The sequence below is a fragment of the Triturus cristatus genome, chromosome 11 (assembly GCF_964204655.1).
Source record: "Triturus cristatus chromosome 11, aTriCri1.1, whole genome shotgun sequence".
Taxonomy (NCBI): domain Eukaryota; kingdom Metazoa; phylum Chordata; class Amphibia; order Caudata; family Salamandridae; genus Triturus; species Triturus cristatus.
In genome coordinates, this window is record NC_140594.1 from 670,022,311 (window position 1) to 670,039,264 (window position 16,954).

The following is a 16,954-nucleotide window of genomic DNA, read 5'->3' on the forward strand; positions in this document are numbered from 1 at the left end:
TGCATGCGTCTCCCGTGGGTCCTTTACTTACCTGCCTTGGGTGGATTAGTGAGGCCCCAGCGATTCTACAGGCCCTAGGCCTTGTCCCCTTGCAAGTCGACATTCCAAAACCTCTTTTTTTAGTATATGGTCTGGTACGCCCCTAGGGACCCAGCCATATTTGTGCTTAACTTATTGTGAAACGTTGATATTTGCATATGTTCCTGACTTCTAATCTCATAAAGAGATTAGTAGAGTGTGTCTAGCAATAAATACATATATATTTGATATATATACCTGTGTGGTGTCCTTTCATTTGGTAATTCAAGAGATTATAAGGTAAAACAAGCTGCTTTACATTCCTCTGAGACTTCGCTTGAAGGCTGCTCTCCACAGATACCACTAGGATAGCTTTCTTTAAAAGGTTGTCTTAAACCTACCTACCATAAGAGTCGAATTGGACTGGTACAAGGTGGCCACTTTAACTAGTGACCAGCATATCCCAGGCCAACTTCTCACAGGAGGGCTGCTACTATCCCCCCCCCCCACAGTAAAATCATCATCTGTTCCATCCTTGCGGCGTACCACAAGGATCATCACTCAGCCCCACCCTCTTCAACGTCTACATGAGCCCCCTCGCAGCCATCGCACGCCAACACAACCTCAACATCATCTCCTACGCCGACGACACCCAGCTGATCCTCTCCCTCTCCAACGACCCCGCCACCGCCAGAACCAACCTACACGAAGGGATGAAAGACGTAGCCGAGTGGATGACGAACAGCCGCCTGAAACTGAACTCAGATAAGACGGAAGTCCTCATCCTGGGATCATCACCCTCCACCTGGGACGATTCCTGGTGGCCCCCTGCCCTTGGCAGCGCACCCAAACCAACAGACCACGCACGCAACCTGGGCTTCGTCCTGGACTCCTCCCTCTCCATGACCAGACAAGTCAACGCCGTCTCCGCATCATGCTTCAACATCCTACGCATGCTACGTAAGATCTTCCGGTGGATCCCCACCGAAACCAGGAAGACGGTCAGCCAGGCCCTCGTCACCAGCCGACTAGACTACGGCAACTCCCTCTACGCCGGAACCACAGCCAAACTCCAGAAACGACTCCAGCGCATCCAGAACGCCTCAGCACGCCTCATCCTGGACATTCCCCGACACAGCCACATCTCGGTACACCTGAGAAACCTGCACTGGCTCCCCGTCAGCAAGAGAATCACGTTCCGACTCCTCACCCACGCACACAAAGCTCTCCACAACCAAGGCCCAAGATACCTCAACGACCGCGTGACCTTCTACACTCCCACCCGCAAGCTTCGATCAACCAGCTACGCCCTCGCCGCCGTCCCCCGCATCCGAAGAGCCACAACAGAGGAAGATCCTTCTCCTACCTGGCTGCCAAGACGTGGAACTCCCTCCCCATCCACCTCCGCCTGACCCAAGACCACCTCTCCTTCAGGAAGCAACTCAAGACCTGGCTGTTCGAGCAGTAGCGGACCCCCCTCCCCCAAGCGCCTTGAGACCCTCCGGGTGAGTAGCGCGCTATACAAATGCTTGATTGATTGATTGATCTTTCTCACTGTTATTGGATAGGTCAGATTCATCTGTCATAGAGTAGAATTTATCAAAGTCTGGAGTCTAGAGTTTTGCCATCTCCCTGAGTACTAGCCACATGCTTCCCCTTTAAGGCCTGTACACGGGGGTATCATCCATCGCTTGCATAATAATAACAGTATCCATTTTCTCTTGTTGAATAGTACTATCCCATCTTGGCATCTCCTCCTCTATGCCTGGTATAATTTTTACAGGATTTTCTACAGATAAAACAGATTTAACCGGCTCTACAGCCTCTGGGGGAAGTCTCTCCTATACTGAGACCATTGTTACTCAGCACCCCTCCCATTGGGTCCAATTTGCCAGAACTATCCTCTACCAGTTTTCCAATCTTAACCCCGTCTTCATTCAGCTCCACACGTCGGATGTCGCTCTGATTCGGGTTCAGGCCTTTCCCCTCAGTGGTCACGCGCCGAGTCATGGATATTCCCTTTGCTCCTACGTGAGCACCGATGTCTTTCCCCACGGATTTCCGCTTTGCCATCATGACGCACTGCAGCCTAGACTTTGCGGCTACAATGTTGCGCCCAGCCTCTGCTGCTCTGATCTCTGGCAGCCTTCCCATAGATACAAAGTATCGGTGAGCTTCCCCGAGCCTCCGGAGCACTTCACTCTTGGCACCGGCCGCTGCCAAAAAAAACGTCCTCAAAACTCGAGCCGTCAGGGCTCCGATCGTCAGCAGCCTCATCAGTTTTCCAACCTGCAGTCGGTTAAATCCGAAAATCCGTTGGCGTAGCTATGGGTGAGTTAAAAGCATTTTGACCGCTTTTCATTAATGTCTTTTTCTCATTCAGAAGTGCAAACAGTGCCCGCGGCAGGGAGAGCGGCTTTACACAACGCTCACGCAGCCGCCATCTTGCCTCGCCAATCCAACCTCATGGCAAATCTTGATGCAGCATTTTCATGTATCTGGGTGCATCTTCTGCGCCTGATGGTACTCTGTTAGCCTTTTGCAATATCTGTAACTTCATTTGGGGGTACCATAGCCTAGGGAAGACTAAACCAGGGTGTCTTGTTGCTGAATGTCGATGGTTTGACCACACATGTTCTCAAGTCTATTGTGCCTTGCTTTTAGCCCTCAAGAAAAGACCTCATGATATTACAGAAGGGACTCTGTGTAGGAATGTGTACAAACCTGCAGTAACCACGAGGAAGAAGTAAATCTAAAAGTATGCATGGGCTCAATTCCTTCAGGTTGATGTTTTAAATAACAGTGCCCAATTTTGGAAAATAGTTAATTACCCCTATTTTTCGGAGCAGCCAATATCTTCACTGAATGTTATATTTTCCCCTGAGCCGTAGGTGGAGCACTTTAAGGAGATTTATAAGTGCCCCTGACTGAAGGTCCAGGGTCAAATCTGAAGTTAATGGCAGGTAATTCAACCCTGTTTTTTCAGGCAGGTGAAGTTAAGATGGCTATTGTTGACATGTTAAAAAATAAAGCACCAGAGCCAGATGGGGTGCGAGCAAATTCTTCAAATTGGACCCAGAGAAATGGGCCATAGTTTTGACCAATGTAATGAATGCTGCAGTATTGGCTGGTATTACACATTCTTGGTCCAGGCCGATAATTGTGCTGATCTTCAAGAAAGGGGCGCAAAATGATCCGTGTTATCAACCCATTTCTTTAATAGATTCGACAGTTAAGATCATGAGCCGGGTTATTCTTTCAAGGCTGTCCGCAGGGTTGAAAGGTAATAACATTTGAACGACCTGTGATATGGCTTTAGAACAGGCATAAACACCCTGGACGAATGTTTACATTTACAGCCAGCTGGTCATGCATAAGTATACCATAGCCAAACAGGGTCACTTGTATATGGCATTTATGGGCCTGTCTTCAGCTTTTGATATGGTTAATAGGAGTAAATTATGGGTAATTGAGTTGAAGATGGGCCTAGACAAAGAGCTGGTGCATTTTTTGCATGCTCTGCACTTCGACCTGGAGGCTGTGATTAGATATAATTAAGGCTCCCTGTTTTCCGTTTTTTTATTTTTTTTAATAAGAAACCTTTATTACACATTAAAAAGATACAGACAAGGGCCTACAACCACAAGGGCCGGCCGCTAGAAAGCTCGGAAGCCAGAAAGGCAACGCCATACATTCAAATGAGCCAGAAGCAAATGCTCCTGAAAGTTCGTAAGCACATATAACAGGCCGCGGCCACAGTCCAAGGGCGATCAAAAAGGACGGTTTCATATTTTCTATTAAAAAACAAACAATAACACACAAACAAGGCAATGAGAGTCCGAAATAGCAGCGTGCGCTCCCCAGGACGGGGGAAGATCCACGTTATCTGGAATAACTCTTGACAGGAGGTGGCAGTGGGGGGCGGCGGAGAAGAGGACAAAGCATACACAATTACGTAGAATGTGCGGCTAGGGGGACAAAGCGACGTCGGCCTCTCGCGGCAGAGGCGGAGCGCAGATATTTCCACGATAGGAATTCCATGGACCCCACACCTTAGTCCACCTCCCAGGCTTGCCTCTCGCCACATACACCGTCTTTTCCCTGAACATACACCAATCCGTATTCTCCTTCCATACCGAAATCGTAGGCGGCCTCGGGGAACCCCACAACTGTGCGATATTGCGCTTAGCCACCATGTACCCCAAAGTCACCCACTGCGTCTGCGCCGCATTATAGTCATTTGGTTCCCAGACATTCAGCAAACACCTCCTAGCCTCTGGTAACAAAGCGACATGCGTGACCTCCTCCATTACAGTATGTACCCCGTTCCAAAATCGTACGACCGCCGAACATTCCCATAGGATATGAAGAAAGGTACCCAACAAGCCACAGCCACGCTTACAAATTCCATCCCTCGAATAACCCATACGTATCAAACCAGGCCCTGTGACATACACTCTATGGAGTATCTTCAGCTGCACAAATCTAAGGCGGGCCGGGATCGCCACCTCTTTCGGGGAGGCCACCGCCGATACCCAATCCTCATCGTCCAGTTCAAATCCGTCGGCTGTCCACGCCTCCCGCAGATGGGTCAGCAAGTCCGTACGATCATTAATAAGTTTTTTATAGATCAGAGAAATAGTGCTGTCGGGCACATAGCCATCTAACACCCTATCTTCCAACGGGGAATAGTCTGGGATAGCAGCAACATCCGGAAAAACCGAACACAGCGCATGGTAGACCTGTGCATATCGGAAGTACTCCCTATCATTTAATTTGTATTCAGTTTTGAGCATTTCAAACGTTTTAAAGGACCCTTTCGCCCAGAGGTCACCCACCTTACTAATACCAATCGTATCCCATTTCTCAAAGCCTTTCGTTTTCCACAGACAACCCAAGCGCTGGGAGGCATACAACGGCGTCGCTCGAATCAAGCGATCCCTCCACCCCATCGCAGCATTCGCCGCATGCCACACGCGTACCGCAACTTGCGTTGGTCCTGTCAACCGTGCATCCGGAGTCGCCGAATACAGTGCCCTATTGTAATCCCCGCCCGGAAGTAATAACTTATCCATCTCGAAGGCCGGATTCAAAGCAGGACCGTATATCCCGTGGTTCACCGCAGCCAACTGAGACGCCCAATAGTATCTTTTAATATCGGGGAGGGCAACACCCCCATCATACCAAGGGAGTGTCAACTTGGCGAGAGCGATCCTCGGTCGCCCGTCCCAAAACAGTTGGCGCTGAAGACCCTCCACCTCACGGAAGTAACGGGCCGGCACGACATCTAGCGTATTTTGTAAAGCGTACAAGAAGCGAGGCAGCGACATCATTTTAAACAATGCGCCCGCCCGAGCGGCGAGAGCGGAAGCCGTCGCCACCTCGCGACGTCGGCCTTCAATCGCTGGAGTGGAGGGAGAAGGTTTCGCTCATAGCGGACCGCGGGGTCCAGTGATATGAAGATTCCCAAATATTTGAACCCCAATGTAGCAATCTGAATAGGGCATCCCCGCGGCAGGAGGGGGGCCTCGCCCGAGAGGACGTAAACACATGACTTGGCCCAGTTGATAACCAGGCCAGAATTACGACCGAAGGAATTCAATACGTCCACCAATACAATTAGCGACTTTCGAGGAGAGGTGAGATACAAAAGGATGTCATCCGCATAAAGGGAGACACGGTCCTCAAATTCCGGCGTCCATCTAATGCCCCGCAACGACGGCTCCCAACGCAACCAGGCAGCGAGAGGTTCTAAAGAAAGTGCAAAGAGGAGGGGCGACAACGGACAGCCTTGTTGCGTACCTCTCCCCAGCGCGAGGGGAGCCGACACCCTACCATTCACCACAACCTGCGCCAATGGGTCAGCGTATAGTAATTTTACCCACCCAATGAATTCAGGGCCAAACCCGAACTTCGCTAACGCAGCCCAAATATACGGCCACTCTAAAGTATCGAACGCCATGGTAGCGTCCAAAGACGCCAAGATGGCCGGCTCACGCATAAACTCCGCTCTAGCAAGCACGCCATGCAACCGCCTCAGGTTCAGGGCGGTATTACGATGAGGTATAAAACCGGACTGGTCCTGATGAATCAAGTCGCCCACGACCCGAACCAGACGATTGGCCAATACCTTAGCCAGAATTTTGGGTTCCGCGTTCCACAACGAGATAGGCCTGTAGGAGGCACAGCGGTCTCACGGCTTCCCCTCTTTATGTATCACAACTATGGTGGCAAGACGTTGGTCAAGGGGGAGGGAGCCCGCCGCCCGTGCAGCAAGGAACATGTCACGGAGATACGGTGCTATCTTATCTGGACGCAACTTATATAGTTCAATGGGGAGACCATTGGGACCCATGGCCTTACCAGAAGCGATCGAGCGAATGGCCAAAGCAATCTCATCCGGCGACAACTTCGCCTCCATCAATATGCTATCAGCCTCCGAGAGGGACGGCAATGCAATATCTCTAAGCAACAGATGAGAGTCCTCCTCCGAACGCCCAGAGACCGGAGAGTGTACCCCACAGAAGTAATCCGCGAAGCAGTTAACAATTTCCACCGGGTCAGTCACACACACGCCATCCACTCTCTCCACAACCGGCACCACTCTACTCGCTCTCTCCTTCTTGTCCAACCAAGCAATCAACTTTCCGGCCTTATCTCCCACATCATACAGTCGTCCTTGTTGCTCTCTACTCATCCTTTTAGCAGCATCCGTGACCAGCGCTCTATAATCTGACTGTTTAAGGCTGAGAACGTGCAGTTTCTCATCCGTAACACCCCGCTCCAAATCCCCCTCCATCTCAGCGATGTGAGTTTCCAGGCGAACCACCTCTTCCCTCCCGCACCTCCTAGCATGGGAAATAAGAGACAAGGCATGCCCCCGGATCACCGTTTTATAACCTTCCCATAGGGAGACAGCAGACGACACTGACCCTACATTATCGTCGAAGTAGTGATCAATGGACTTAACCAGTTCCGCGCGAATATTAGGGTTACGTAAATACCAGGGGTTAATTGGCGCTACTCTTCCCTCTGCCCCAGGAACAACCTCCATCTGCAACAATAGAGGGGAATGGTCAGAAATACCTCGGGCCAAATGACGCACCTCCCCGATCTTTCCAGCCTGGAACGCCGGCATAAGTATATAATCAAGTCTCGAGAGACTCCCGTGGGCCCCCGAGTGGAAGGTGTATTGTGCCTGCCCCGGGTGCATCAGTCTCCAGCAATCTATAAGTCCTAAAGTATCTAGAAAGCCACCCAGCCAGGCCTGGGCTCTAGGGAGATCCCTGGGGGGGTGACGGTCCTCTATACCGGATACAACAGCGTTAAAATCACCCCCCTAACACCAGAACCCCCCCAGGGAGTCCCAGGACCAAACGCCCCAAATGAGCAAATGTAGCCGTCTGCAATCCCGGTGGCACATAGACAGCAACGAGCGAAACAGTTCTACCCTCCCATCTCCCCACCAATGCTGCATATCGCCCTCTATTATCGTGGAGCACCTCGTCCACCTCCAACGGGAGAGAGGCCCTGACCAAGATACCAACTCCCCTAGAGCCAGAAGTGAAACCAGAGTGAACAGCAAGGCGATAGCCCCGCCTATTCAGGCCATGGAAGGAGTTCCCAATCAGATGTGTCTCCTGCAGGAAAACAATGTCGGGCGAGATCCGTTTCAAAAACTGCAACACCACCCCGCGCTTGATCCTATCCCCCAGTCCGTTCAAATTCCACGAAAGTATTCTCAAACCCTTACCCCCACCCCGCTCCCGTGCATGATGCCCACATCCCGGAGAACACAACCAGGACAAATCAACAGCTAACCTCACATTGCCTCGTGAAACAAACAAACAGTCCCCAACACCCCCTCTCCCCCACAATATCCAAACCACAACTCCCCCCTCCCTGCACCCCTGCTTGAGCCCAAACAGCCCCCCCAACTTGCAGTGTGCCTGTCGCCCTAACATATACTGAACCACAAAAAGAACCCCTGAAGGAGGAAAGGGCCCCAATATGCTCTCCACAACCTCCGAGCATTTGAAGGGCATATTGCACCAAACTTGAGTCCCATAGAGCTAAGGTACAAAACGTCACCAGCCTAGTCCATCACCGGGAACCAAAGTTCTAGCCCTGTTCCGCCGAACCCTCGCCACTCTCCGCCGTCTGACCATCCCGATCTCGACTCCGAGGCAGGGTATCCAACCAGTCTCCAACCGCCTCCGGCCGCTCGAAGAAGTGCGAGCGATCCTCGAACTCAACCCGCAACCTGGCCGGAAATAGCATTGCATACTTCAGCTCCATGTCCCTCAAGCGCCGTTTGACGCCCAAGAATCCCAGTCGTTGTTTTTGGACCGCTTGCGTAAAGTCTGGATAGAAGCTGACGTTAGAGTTGTCAAATTTCAGTGGCCCAGTCACCCTCGACGCCTGAAGGATAGCATCTCTGTCCCGAAAGTTAAAAAGTCGGGCAATTATAGGCCGCGGGGGAGCACCCACTTTTGGCGCACCACCCGGAATTCTGTGAGCCCGCTCCACCGCAAAGAATTTGCTCAGCCCCTTGGGTGCGAGATGGTTGACCACCAGATCCTCCACAAAAAGGTCAGCAGCAGGGTTCTCCGATCGTTCCGGTACCCCAATTATACGAACATTGTTCCGCCTGGCCCTGCTTTCGGAATCCTCAAGTCGACGGTCAGTTAGGTCACTGGCCAGCCGTAACCTACGAACCTCCGTTTGCAGGGCGGCCACGTCCACAGTTAGGCTTGACGCTGTGTGGTTCAAAGCATTGACCCGCTCATTCGTTTTATACAGATCCGCCCTGACCAGATTTACATCGATCAGGACCGCATCCAATTTACGAGCCAGGGTATCAAACTGCTGACCCACTGCAGCATTCATCTCCTCAATGGCGCCCATGACGTCTATCAAAGTCAAGTCAGCAGATAGGCCCGAGACATCCTTGGACCTTTCCGGCGATTTATGCGACCCACCGGGGGATCCCTTTGTCTGCGCATAGCGGTCCATGTTATTAGCCTGGGTGTAAACTCCCCGCCGGGTATTCTTGGGTTTCTGCTTATCTCCGGCCAGCCTCGCCGCCATCGTCCGGTGACCACTGAGATCGGCACCTGCCAGCACAGGAGTAGGGACCAGACAGCTAATTCAAGGGACCACAGCCGTCACGGACTGTAGCCTGTGTATAGTCCGAGATCCAGGCCAAACACTCCACCATCCACGCTCCTCTGGAACATCAAGGTCCCTCAGCCGATGTCAGCAAACAGGTTCGAAAACGAAAGTGAAAGTGCGGGGTACGTGACAGGCCAGGCCCTGCATGCCGCTGTTGTTCACTTCGTACCCGGGCACCTCACCAACTCGAGTTCGGGACCAAGGCAGGAGCAGGCCGTAAACTTCAGATCGCAACCATTCCGGTTCCCCGAGCCCGATTTGAATTTGGAGAACGGATGGCACCTCAGCTCAAGCTCATCAACAAAAGCCCGTCGACAAAACCAGGATTAATTCTGGATAGACGTGGGAGGTTGCGGAGGCCCTCGGGAGCCTTGAGCCTACGCGGCCATCTTGGTTACACACTAGGCTCCTCCCTGTTTTCCGTTTTTACTGATTTTTGTAGATAAATACCCACAGAAAACATTTATTTCTTGTCTGTAGTTATTTTAAAATGTGGATAAAAATGGAAATTGGGTTGCTTTTTGAGTAATTCTAGATACTGTCTGCCATGAATGCCAGAACAATAGCTGTGTGGATTGATAGTTAAGGGGGTAAAAAAGAAAGTAATTTTAGTAAAGAGGCTTTAACAGTAGTAGATATGCACAAGGTTGATAAAGAAATGTGCATATTTTCATATAAGGGCATTGATGTATCTTCTGCCGGTGTCACAGCATTGAAATCTGGCAGGCATTCAAGCGTGAGTGGATATTTATCGGTTAAATAAATGTGGAAATATACTAATTTCAGCTTGATTTTTCCACAAAACCCAAATAAATATGGATAAATACAGACTGAAATGTCAAAAAAATAAATACCATAAAACCGGGAGCCCTAGATATAATCAAGATGGGGATATTACAAAACCCTTTAAGGTTCATCGGGGTGTAAGGTAGGGCTTCATATTGGCCCCGGTATTATTTACCCTCTACATTAATGATTTGGGGGGTGACCCTCTACGCAGCCTGTTTGGATAGCCCACGTGCAGGTACTTGTAGCTTCTGGGTTTGCTGTATGCTGATGATGCTGTCCTACTATCTATGACAGAGGTAGGCTAACAAAAACGTTAAATGCTTTTGTCAGCTTTATGGAGGGGTTGGATTTATGTACCAACTTTAGTAAATTGCATATTATGATGGCAGGAAGAGGTGGTAAGGGGAGGAGAACCTATGCCCTGGAAGAGGCTGAGATCTCTACGGTCAATACTTTCCCATATTGGGGGGTTGCTTTTTGATGAGAGGGGTTCTTGGGTTCCCCGCTTCAGAGCTAAGAGGAATGCATTTGCCTGGTCAGTGGTCTTCGTGTTTGGTTTTGCTAGCAGTTTAGGGGGAAAGCCAATCAAGGCTCTCATCAAATTCATCAGTCAAAGTTTATCTCCCCGGTTTCGTATGAGAGTGATGTTTGGGGCTATAAAAAAGCCCCTGATCTCGGAATAATTGAGAATACATTTTTAAGATGCCTCTTGGTAGAGCCCCATTCTACTGTTTCCTTTGGGGTCCATGAGGAGCCGGGGTGGGCTACATTTCCGACATACTGTCTATCTGTTCCTTGTTAAGATGGAATGCTTGGACTGATCCCCAAGTGGAGCTTAACAGGGTCATCCTGTGGGACTATATGTGTTTGGAAAAGCTCAAACTCATCCCATGGTTGAATTATATTAGAACTACTTGTAGAAAGCTGGGGGCCATGAGTTGTAAGATGTTGTAAATGAATCGTCGTCAGACTGCCATCAATGGTGGATGAGGTTTATTTCAAGCTGAGAGGAAATGATAAGAGCCTGAGAGGAAATAACAAGAGCGGACTCTCCACGACAGAAGCAACTCGAAGCAACTCGCAACTGCCGTGGAAGAGAACTTAAAATTACAAGTAAACTTAGAATACAGCAGAAGGAACATTCCTAGAACTGACAATACTAAGAATGTACTACATAAGACCATCCAGAAAATATAAGTAAAGTAGATATGTCCTGGGTTAAAAAACATTTCTGCTCAGGCTGACAGGGAAAGTGGGGAATTAGTTAAGCCTTCAGCTTGCCCACATACTATTATTTCTACATACAGGTGTATTGAACCTTATCTTACTATTGTCACTAACTTGCAACACCGCTTCCTGCTGATCTACCTCAGGCTGAATCAATTGCATTGGCTTTTAGCAGACCCAATAGGGTGGAGCACTGTTGATAATTTAACTCCATGCTGCTGTGACAATTTATCAGCTCAGGATACTATTTATTTTGTCCTATTTTGTGCTCTTTTCCATAACCCCCGTAGGCAAATTTTTCTTCGACTTCTGAAAGAGCAACAGTTCACACTGGCTAGACCAGCTTTTTTTTTTTTTTACAAATGTTACCCGATGAATATGTTTGTTTTAATGTAGCAAGATAAGTGCGGTCAGGTCTAGAAAAAGAAGGGAATGACTGATTTATGTTTTTATTTTTTTGTACTTGTGGTAACTTTATGAAGTGACTTTAGTCATGCTATTGTTTTTTTGTATTATTTTCTTATATGACTTGCATTTTAAACAACCCAGTGCTATAAGTATTGTTAATACGTATCTTGTTTTTAGATTGTCTGTTTACTTTTTGGCTGCTAGGTGGGTGTAACTTTTCTTCTGATGTATTTTTCACATTTTATGCATTTTATTTATACTGCATGCACCTTTTATGGTTTTTATTAATTAATTAAAGATTACTATGATGACCATCTATGAACCAGTGGACTACACGTTAGGTCTTAGTAGTAATGGCCCTTTACTGTAAGTTTGCTTATAAAATTTTTATGGACAAGCAGGAATTAATAAAACGTTGACATGATCTAAAAGCCACACTGGGTGGGTACCAGCACAGACAGAAAAGCATACCAGCATAGACAGAACAGCTGATTAATTAATTCAACCAATATAACTTGTGTTAGTGTCATGTTCATTGCTTTAAATAGATTTTACAAAACTTTTAACATTAAAAATGTGTTTGCCTTTTTGGTTGCATGATCATTTTTATTTATGGGGGGTTCTTCTCTCCCCTCTAACCCACCCACGTGTGCAATATTATGTATTTATTTTTCACGAGGGTTTCCTCCTAACCTTCTATTTGTGTGGTGTGAAACAGCCCCCTGCCAACTCCCCATTACAGGTTTCTGCAAACCTGCTTTTGCGCCTCTCAGAAGGAGTGATGAAGTTCCGCCCCATATACGGTAATCATTTCCTGATTTAAAATGGTGACTGTATTTTGATAGTTTAAGCTACATGTAATATTGGTTTCCTAACAACCTTTTAAAATATTATTTGATGTGTATGCTTTTTGACCCATAGCTTTTTTTAAATTCTACAATACCAATAACCCTCCAAACTGCCTGTATGTCTGAATCACTATGATGTCCAACCTCGCAACATATAGATTTGACATCAGTTCCCAGACTCAGATTCCTGGCTGGACCCCTCCTGAATAGTTCAAACTATTAAGTCAGAGGTAAATCCTGCACCGACTCTAACCTCGAAGTTCACAGGCAGGTTGACTCTTGCATTCCCTGGCTTGCTAATCAATTTGATTTGAGTCCTTTGGTTTCCATGCACCTCAAACTTTAACAAAGGGACTGTGCTATTTTTGTGAGTTTCGGGCTCTTCCCATGAACTAACAGCGGACTAGTTTGCCCTATTGTGTCTAATGTTGATATTTGTATGGGCTGCAGTAGTTGTGTCCAGACCGCTGCCCTCTCCTACCTTTTTCAAAGGGGGGGGGGGTGGTTGTTGGAAACCATCAGCAGAGGTGTAATAGCAAACATCCGTTTGATTATAAGAGACTGCAAATACGTGTCAGATGCCCATTGAACACTGTCCCGGAAAGGGCAGAGCTTTGGATGACCCACACCTCACTCGGACGAGTTGTTGATATAAGGTTTGGGGGGGGCACCACTTGGCATCTATTTTCTGAGAATAACAAAGTAATTCAAGCAATTGCCAGGGTGGGAGTCTCATTGGAGCCAGTCGTCATCATGCCATGCTTAATGCCATCCCTTCTAGTAAGTCAAGGAAAGTCAGAGCAGAGACTCTGCTACAATCACCCACCATCTAATCATCTAGCACTGAATTAGCACAGAATCTGTAGTATAGTGTGGCTTAATGCCAGACAGAAAGTCACACACAGTCACGGTCCGTGCAGGTAACAGCGGTGGGGCCGTGTAAGAGGGGATTTCGAGGAATGATGCAGAATTATTTAATTTTGCCTCTGCATCGTCCCTCGACATCCCCCCTTACCTGGCCCTACCGCTGTTACCTGCACGGACCGCCACTGGTCACACATGAAGTTGTAAAACCCCAAATCTCAGAGCCGAGTGGCCACGTGACATTTCAAATGCTTGAAAAATTAGGACTGGAACATGACATTGATTTACTGGATCAGCAAAAAACAGTGATGTATTTTAAGCAGACATTTTCAGAAGCACAATTTCTGTAGGTAAGCAAAGGTATGAATGAATAATTTTATTGTATAGGATTAATTAAAATCATTATAAAAAGACCCCCTCCCCCATGAATAAAAGTCAAAAAGAAACTCATGCTTGATTCAAGATTTACAGCTCTACTTCTGTAGTTCGTATTATAGCAATCTAAGAAGTAAGGAAACACTCTTGGCAAGTCTTTTCACATTGAGACCAGAGTGCTTCTACTGTCGTTTGGTTCTACATGAAACACTTTTTTGAGGTAGTACAGTTCTCCACGCTACCTTGGTTGATTCCAGACCGTAAAAATGTTCAACGTTATATTAAAAATGTCTTATATCTAGCCATTACCTTTATATCTGATGAGTTAAAACGCAATGATAATGCCGCCTTGCAGGTGGTACTCCATGCAATAAAAACATATATTTTAAAAGAGCGGGTGCATACAAATTCTGGCCAGCACAATACTAAACGTGTAGACTATTCTTCATTGTATGTGCAAAATATGCAATTTGGGTTTAATGCTGGGTTTAGTGTTCCAGTTTAATCACAGTTCATCAATTGATAATACCAAAAACCTAGTGAACATTATATTTCTCCTGCAGGTCCGGCTGAGTGGTTTCTTCAGATAATGCTGCAGGTGAGGGGACTCATAGGACGGTAGAGTAACTCTATAAAGATTGTGTAAGTAACAAATCTTTGTCACATGTTATATAACTTATAATAGCTTGCTTTTAGGACTGTGCATGGGAGGCTGCTTTTGCTTAGAAAGTCTGATGTCAGCCCTAAGTCTGTGCTGGCTTTGTTCAACTATCTTGTCCAATCATTGTCTGTGCCATTAAAACTATCTTGTAATACCATCTCTAATGACCCCTCCTTGGCATTTATAATTTGATAGTAATACCTGAGAAATTGCACCTTGCATGCTAGGTCTTGTTTTTGTAATCCAAATTCCAGCCATATCTGTGCTCATTAGATGTATTGTGGTGAATGAAATAGTTATTCATAAGCACTGCATTGCAACTTGTCTAGTAATGCTGCCATTTTCAATGGGAATACTTGCTAGCTGTAGGAAATGGTTGGTATCAGTTGACCTTTCTCACCTCTAGAATAGCTTCATTGTTGGGTTATGTAGCTTTGTTTTAGTTGGCATTATGTGAATATCAAGTTGCAAGCTCACCCCTGATTTTTGTCTTCCTCAGCTGAACTCTTTTTTGCAGGCTTTTTTGGACTCTGCACTTTCTCCCTTGCTAGCCTGTTGTAAAGTGCCAGTGTTCTCCCTTTTAAACATGGTAAAATTAGCCTACACCTGATCGGCACGTTTAGTTTTAAGTCCCTAGTATATGTTACTACATGTATGTAGGGCATGTAAACTAAATGCTACTAGTGTGCTGCCGCACTCATTGTGCCACCCCCTAAAGTAGCCATTTAAAATATGTCTCAGGCCTGTCCACTACAGTCTATAGTTCAGTTTTAAACTGCCATTTCAACGTGCCTAAATGCACCTTTTACCAGGACTTAAACCTTCCTTTTCAATACTTTTAATTCATCCTAAAGGCTCATACGACAAGGTGTATAGTATTTTAAAAGTAGGACACCTGGGTTTATGTTTTAAATGTCCTGGCAGTGGAAAAACTTCTAAAGTTGTTTTTTCCTGCTGTAATTCTATCTCTCCCATAGACTAACGCTGGTTACCTTATTACACTTGATAAGTGCTTCAGTTTGGGACCAGGTATGCTATTTAAACTAAAATCAATTGTAAATTGAAATCCTCTTTAATGGTCAGGTCAGATGTTAAGGTGCTATTCTGAAAATACCACTGTTAAAAATTTCAAAAAGAACAGTTGATGGATAGAATGTTGGACAATGTCAAACATTCACCCCAGTACAGAGATCTGGTCCTAAATCCATAGTTTTGTTGCTCCCCATGCCATTATAGTTGAAATACAACCATATGCAAATCAGTCTTGACCCTATTCCCCATGGGAACAGTCCAGCCCGAACTGCCAGGCCAGGTTCTCCCTGGACTGGAAAACAAGCATCCACGACCAGTTTCGGGTTTCACCTTTGAATTTCCCAGACATCAGGTTGGACCTGGAAACTTGCTGAGCAATACCCCTTGCGCACGACCTCAGGTGGCTCCATTCCACTCCGCTTGATGTTGGCGTCATTAGTGTCGGTTAAGATGTTGCAATGCCTATATAGGTGCCACCCAGACGTACAAACGTCCGTTCTTTTCTTTCCGTGCCAACTAAGTGTCGATCTGGGAAGAGTTACCCCTCTGCTGCTTTTTGGCAGGCTTTTTCTCGACTTTTGTTGAATTATTATTCTTCTTTTTACTTTGCGTGCGAGGGATTTCTTCAAGGAAGACTGGTTTCGAGCTGTGTGGGACTTGTTCCTGCATGATGTCGGTCACCGATCCCCATTGGGTATGTCTTTGGTGTTTTTAGTGCAACCATGATACAAAGTCGTGTTTGGACTGTCGGGCCATGGCTTCGAAGTCCTTGAGGGAGCAAGTGATGAAGCTTCTCGCGGCCCAGGCAGTCGACACCGTCCAGCGAGACTCCACGGATGTCACGATCCCAATCAAAGAAGAGGAGGTCGTGGGACCGATCCCAGAGCCCTAAGTCCTCTTCCTCCCTCTAGACGTCCTCGGGACAATCCGTTAAGCGGCATAAGAAGAAGTCCAAGCAGACTTCATCTCCACCTCAACTGTCGTCTGTCGTCGAGAGAGGTAAGAAGCACCGACGCTCTAGGCACGGTTCAACTAAGCCAGAGCCATAGTAGACTACATGCCTCCCCCCATTTCCGGAAGCCATAGTGACTCATGCTCAAATAAGAGTTTTATGAGGCCATGCATCACATATTTGAGCGGAACGACCCCGTTGATGAGCCCTCTGGCCCTGCGGGGTTGGAATGGGCCCCATTGGGTTCAACACAGTCGACTCTGGCCATGGCACCGGTGGGGCCTCAGGGATCCGATCCTGAATCCGGTTCGACGCTGGTCATGCCATCGCGACCTTCCCCTGTGTCGTATCCGAAGTTGGTGCTTGCGACGTTGCTGATGCCCATTAGTGGCGCAAGCCCCATCTTCATCCCCGATGACACGGAGCCGGAACAACATTGATCGACGCTGATTCCAACTAAACCCAAAGGTTCAATTTTGTCACCTGAGCACTTTAAGGATGTGCTAGGCTCAGGAGAGGATTGGGTGGAGTCTGGGAACCCTCTTGAAACCCAGGAAGTCTCTGAGGAGAATATGGACTGGTATGGGGTACTTGGGGAGGCCAGTG

The 16,954-nt window shown here is 47.5% G+C and overlaps 1 long non-coding RNA gene across 1 annotated transcript in view; it reads left to right on the top strand.

Annotated features, from left to right (window-relative positions):
* The window catches only part of LOC146785295 (uncharacterized), a 221,390-nt gene that overhangs the window by 43,010 nt on the left and 161,426 nt on the right, over nucleotides 1-16,954 (top strand). Inside the window, exon 2 of the long non-coding RNA XR_014970617.1 lies at nucleotides 14,267-14,301. This is a non-coding gene — a long non-coding RNA (uncharacterized LOC146785295). The remainder of the gene's footprint in view (nucleotides 1-14,266; nucleotides 14,302-16,954) is intronic.